Source organism: Miniopterus natalensis, chromosome 16, assembly GCF_054644295.1.
Source record: "Miniopterus natalensis isolate mMinNat1 chromosome 16, mMinNat1.hap1, whole genome shotgun sequence".
NCBI lineage: Eukaryota > Metazoa > Chordata > Mammalia > Chiroptera > Miniopteridae > Miniopterus > Miniopterus natalensis.
Window position 1 is genome coordinate 30,025,471 of NC_142096.1, and position 6,798 is coordinate 30,032,268.

General features: G+C 38.8%; 1 protein-coding gene across 1 annotated transcript in view; it reads left to right on the forward strand.

The window, feature by feature from the left end:
• Positions 1–6,798, forward strand: part of ZFHX4 (zinc finger homeobox 4) — a 173,926-nt gene that overhangs the window by 15,196 nt on the left and 151,932 nt on the right.

Genomic DNA, 6,798 nt, shown 5'->3' on the forward strand with positions numbered 1-6,798 from the left:
TCGCTCCATAATAGAAATAAAATAACCAACTAATCTTAGTGATCAAACATACATTCTCCAATTTTTCATCCAGAAGAAAGCTTGGCATTCCACAAGCGTTCTCTGTTATGTTAGTCCTCATGTGGTTTTTAATATAAAATAATTTAAAATATTTACATGGGTATAAAAAGAGGCCTCTATTGGGTAGCCTCTAAGAGCATTGTATAGGAAAAGGCTGTTGGTAGGGATTTAAAAATTATGCATATAACTTTCTTCATTAAAACTATTTTGAAATCATGTGAAATCATTGCTCAGGGAATAGGAATGTTTGCTGGAATACCTGACCTGTGATTAGTTTTATGAAAATAATTATAGTAGGTTTAGCCTGCAAGGAATGACATTTTTTAAAATAATAAGAATGTACTTACACTATTTCACTTATTATTATATGGGTTGTGAGATCATATTGGTGGGAATCATGAAATACAAATAATTATACAATTGTTTTCTCTTTTAAATATTCAGTTGTCAGTATATCAATGATGAATTTTATTTATGAATAGGCAAAGAAGGTAAAAATGTAGGTATATGTTAGAATATATTGTCTTCACATTGTATATGAAATAAATACAAGGTGTCCCCCCAAAAATGTATATACACGTTAACAGCTGATAGCTCAGTTTTGAAAATGAAATGTATTTTAATCAACACTGCCTTTATAATTATTCAAATAGTATGTATACATTTCCTTGGGACACCTTACATATGTGGGAAATGGTGCTCACTAGTCTGGTAAATCTCTTTTGAAAGCCCGATATTCCATAGTTACGTATACTTTAATAAAACCAATTAAGACAAATTTTTTAAATGTTCCTACGTGACAACTTAAAAGCATTATCAACTAAACACTCTCAGACAGTGTGTGTGCCAGACAGATTAGTCCATTACATTTTAAAGACTAGAAATATAAACATGTGAAAAAACATGGCAACTATGATTTATAAATTTCTAAAAATGATTGATGCAGTCCATGTTTTTCCAAGGAAAAGGAAAGGGTTCCATGTTTAAGCTTTACACTTAGAAATGTTATTTATTGAACTTTCAAATATCGTAGAGATTGAAGGAGAGGGGTCTGAGGAGGGAAACTGATTCTGTCCGTTGTAGACATGCCTTGTAAAACTGAATGTAATTCACACAACCTTTTAGTATTTCCAGAGAGTTTATTTATATGTATTTTAATATAACACCTGATTGATTTGTAGATTAGTATTTATTTAGGGAAGAAAAATTAAAAGGATCATACAGCCATTTAACTCTAATTCTACTTTGCATGCATGAGACCAGGGAAGATGATTGATACTGAGGTAGGGCTGGGCGCCTGACATTCAGAGGTACCTTTTCCTTCTATAAAGAAAGCGAAGCACAGAGGAAAGGCTGGCCTATCCTCACAGTATTGGCAAACAGCAGCTTTCTAGTAATGCCTTAGCTGATTAGGACATCCTTGCCCTTTAATGAAGCAGTCACCACAAAGCCCCAATGTCAGCTGGGATACTTGCAAAACAGTATCAAAGAAGGACTCCGAGGCACTGAACGTAATTACAGCGCATGTCCTTGTCTCACACCAACGCAAACTATTCATTTTCAATTAGAATGAATCAGAAAATTAGTAATCAACTCGATCGGTTAAAAGGACCGAAGTTTGTTTACAGAGAATAAAGTACTAGGTCCATCTTGCCCAGTGATTCTGAGTTTTTCCTGAAGCAAACAAATAACATGAGTCATATAATAGTGGACTTTGGTTAAGGAGAGGCTATTGATTTCTCTCAAAGGAAAGTAGCTGGAGTTTGATTAAAGTTGTGAAGAAAACCGAGTGAAATTCCTATTCCCCACAGCTAATCAAATTAAGAACTATTGGATTTATTGGCAAAGTGTACCTTGCCCCTTCAGTTCTCCAGCACATATGTCTAAGGATGCGTCATTGTCATATCAAGTCCGTGGCGGTTTGGAGATAAGGGAGTGAAGGAGGGAAACTGAGGGTGGGAAGAGAAGAAGAGAGAGGGAGGAGACCGCTCAGCATCCGCCGCCAAGGTCCTGCTTATGGAGACCGAAGTCAATACCTAATTTAGATCTTAATGAGAAAAGTGAGGGGAAAGTGACCGAGCCCACTTGCCCTCTCATGTTTGTCTTGGGGAACTTTCCCTCTTTGAACCTTCACTTGTTCCAAACACTTTATATATTTGGTGACATCCTTCCCTTCCAACCGAATTACCGTCTGGCCTTTGTCGTGACATGGGTGGGGAGTTCTTGCCGTGTCAGGAGAGGTCGTCACACATTCTTCTGCAGTTCTCTTCATTAATTCCTTCTCGCAGGAGCATTTTCCCTCGTGCTGGGAAGGTAGAGGGTGTAACACAAGAGCCCTGGAGCATCAGCAGGAAGCTCTAAGCTAGTTAATGCAGTATAATTGTCTGGACATAGACTGGTCTTTGTTTGTGTGGTTCACTCCGAATCAGCTGTAATTAACTCCAGAGTGTTTCCAGATTGCCAGCAAAGAAAAATTACAGCTTTTCTGTTTTAAATTGTAAAGCTCACAAACATTAACTATGCACAGTGCATGTACTTTGATATATTTCTATCCTGCAAGGGGGGAAAAAAACAAAGCTTATTTGACTTCCCCAACCCCCTTCTAAAAATGTGCCTTTGTGAAGTTATTTGATTTAGTGACGATTGGAACATAATGGCTCCTTAATACACGGGCTTGAAATCTTTTACCTTCATATTTTCAATCCTCAGACATCCTTGGGTTTGTCTTCCTTTGCGCAAACATTCTTAATGCTGCACTGGGAGAGAAGTTGATGAGATGCCGCACATATACTAAAATAAGCAAATTGCAGAGAAAGCCGACTACAGGACACCACCGGCCCCAACTTTAAAGGCTGAGATCAAAGCTGCATTCTGACGTAACTCTACCTGGGTTTTGATATATCAAAAGGGAGGCTGTGAGAAGAGGGCCCTCTTCCCTTGGTCAGCTCGCCACACCCTTTTAAAAGCTTCTGTACAGTAGTTTATAATTACAAATTCCAACAGGGGCAGAAATGAGGTAGCACCGTGAGCTAATACCGCCTCGTCCACAAAAGATCTGTCAGCAACTGATGCAAAAAAAAGTCTAGCCAAAAATCTTTTTTTCCCCTTTCTTCTGAATTTAACAATAAGGAATTTAAGCCTCAGTGTGGCTTTAGCAACCAAAGAAAAGAAGCTCTTGGTGTCTGCATAATACCACTTTGATGGATTTTTTTTCATCAGTTCTCTGTACGTGGCAACAAATAAACAAGTATAATTATACTTGTGAAGGTCTATTCATTGCTTTGTCAGGATTAGATATATGTGCCGTTTTCACACTGCACCTCTCTTTTGTCTTTGCCTAACTCACTATGACATATTGATAGAGGATTTGGAATGGGGAAAAGGCCACAGCACAGACAGTGATGACCTTTGGAAACTTGATATAATTCAAGGATTTTAATTCAAGGATTTTTATTTATTTTCTTTTTTATTTTTTTTAGGATTTGTAACTTGTTACCAAATTCTCTTATAAGTGGCCAACTTTTAACCTATTTAAAATGGAGTCAATAAAGACTCAGTGTTAGGAGAGGGCTAAAGAGCAGATGAGAGGAAAAACAATAGGCAGAGGGGCACCCTTGTCTTTTTTCCCAGCACTTTGCAGAGTGGCCAACCTAGCATTCCTTTCCCATTATTCTGTCCCCTCCATCAGATCACGTGCTTTTTAATCATTTCACATGAACGCGGACCGGAGAGGAGGGCTGGGACAATCTCAATTAAAAAACAGAGGTAAAACTGGCCTCTCTGATTTTGGGTTCTAATGGGAACTGTGCTTTCTGAATGCAGAGGAATTCTTCTATTGTTCAGAAAGCACCCCTTTCATTAGCCGGCTCCTTGTAGGTGGGTTTGGTCATTTGGCAGAGCACAGCTCAGGCAGCAAGGCGAAAGCAAGGCAGGGCCAGCAGTAAAAGTCCTTTTCTGCATGTTGTTCATTAGGTCCGAGAAAGGGATTTACATGATCAAAGTCACTGATCTTGTGAATTACTGAGAATACCCCCAAAATGTGTACACGTATTCTAAGCAGACCAGCAGGTACGTACTGTTCTGAATTTAGCATTGAAATTGTCTTAGGTTTTTTTCCTTTGGGATTTCTTGAAGACTTTGGTGATTTTTAAAGATAAGATGTTTGGCAATAGAGAATAGAAATTGGTGGAGACCAAACAGAAACCGGCTTAAATGGTGAAGTAACTTTTGTAGTGAGTTTACTTGTTACACAGTCATTTTGGAATGAATCCTGTGGTTTGAGTTAAATGTCTGTCTTTGTGGTCTTTTTACTGGGACTTATAAAAGTTTAGTGTAAATTTCCTAAAGGGGTCACGTTGATAAAAGAAGATCTTCTGTGACATTGATGACAGTGAAGTCACTTAGCATGATATTTAATCTGTACAATATGTTCATATTGATCTAACTAACTTATTAACTGCACAAACGAAAGTGATTCCATCAAAATATACTGGTAAACATCACCATGGTCATAGTCCATAGCTACGAATTAAAAAATCAGCTAATACATTACCATCAATTCAGATAGGTTTGTCATCGTTGCTTTTGGAATGAAATGTAAATTGGATTGTATAGAAGACATGTATTTGATGTAGCTTCTGATTAATGTGTACCTCATTGAGAAGAAATTAATAGGCAATTTGGTGTAAAATTATGTGGGAATATCGTAACAAAATATACCCTACCATTTTGCTTTGACCTGTGATGGATTCTTTGGTGTAGTTTTCGTAATTTTTTTTTCACATGGCGACAGTGTTGTCACATTTTTGGAAGTTACTTCTGGTAAAATGAGCAGATAGGTTCCAGTGCTTATAGAGAAGTCCTGAGAGGCTATCTTACAGAGTCCTTTGGCATCTGGCGAATATTATTACCTGCATATTACAGACACCTATTCGAGGTGTATTCAGCATGAGTGTAATAATTCCAGCAGGTGTTTTTGTGGGCTGAGAACTGTTGTAGGGGTATAAGCAAAACAGAATTTAAGTAATAATAAGAGCTCAGAAACTCCTTTACAAAGCTATAAAGTATTTGGGAGCTTTTCTCACTTTTGTAATTAAGGTGAATCTTTTTCCACATATCAGCTTAAGTTATTTTATCATAGAAAAGAAAAAACAACAACAACAACTCTCGGTCCTGCAACTTTACATTTTCTTTTAGCGTTATTGACCACTGTGTTCCCACTCCAGATCTCTGGTCCCTTCCTCATTTCCTTCAGTCTAGCAGGGGATTCTATTTTAGGCATTTTGGCTGCCTTCACTATGTGTGTACATTGTTGGTGCCGATTTGGTGAATGCAGAGGTAAACATTAATGTTTGTGGACTAATTAGAAAATTATTAGGTTTTCATGCTTATGGTTATCAGATTATTTCAGAGGGGTTTAAAAGCCACATGCATGCCACCAGGATAATTAACCTGCAGCTCATCAATGATTAAAATTACACACTAAGCTTTGTGATGTTTGATTGGTGAGCAATTAGAACGTCATTTTAACCATGGCAGATACCAAAACGAATTTTGATTTCATTTCCAATCTCTGCAGATCTTTTGATGTATTCTACACTGATCACTTCCTCTCTGATTTAGCTGACAAGATTAAATTTGATTACAGTCAGGAGAGTATTAAGAAGTGATTCTTCATACTTAATATGCCAGTGACCTTCAATGAGGTCTTTCTTCCAGCAGAACTTTTCAAAAGGAATTTCTAAAGTGCTTCGTAACATTGGTGAGCCCCGAGTTTTGTTTTCCCCTAGCTCTCTGCCACTGTGAAGTCTGTGCAGTACATGTAGGGGCATCCAGGGCGAAACATCGCATCTCTCCCCTACCCAACATGACAGGTAATGGACTACGGCAACGGCCGGCTTTCTCACACCAGAAATTATCAGCGGACTTGAAAGCTTTCATACTTTTACGCTAAGAGGCTAGTTGCCTTGAAGGTATGAGTCCCTCTAATTGCAAGATTCGAGAAGAAGTTGCTTAGCTGTTTCATAAAATTGAGACAGTGCCTGTGTCCTAGGCTGAAGATAAACGCGAAAGTTTCAGCCCACTCAGCGGTTGTGTACAGTGCCATCATTCTGCAAACCGCGAGATCTGCAGGGACTCAGAAGCCTCAGCCGTAATCGAGCTGCTATTACAGTAGCTGAGGTTTGCAGGCACACACGCACACACGTGGGCACACACGTGGGCACACATACATGTGGGCACACATACACATGGGCACACATACACGTGGACACACACGAGGGCACACACATGTGGGCACGCATACATGTGGACACACACACACACACACACACACACACACACAGAAGGGGAACGCATTGCTACCAGCACATGCTCAATGTCTCCCTGCTACCTGACCCTGCTGCTGGAACCTGAGATGGCTTTACAGAGAGTGCATCTTATTCTCAACAAAGGTAGTTTATGGTTTAAGATGCCTGGCTGCAAAAAAGGAAAAAAAAAAAAAAAAAAAAACCTAAAAAAAAAATTAAATTAAAAAAAAATGATGGAAGGATTTTCATCAGTCGTGCTTGCGTATGATTTGTTAAGCCAGGGGAGATGCTGATTGAGGCAATAGTTGAGAGATGGGCAACTCACCAGGATTGATAACATCAGAATGGTATTTGAAATGGTGTCCATTACGTATTGCAGTGAAAAAAACCCGGAGTGCACGCGATTGTCCCCTAGGATGATAGGACTGGT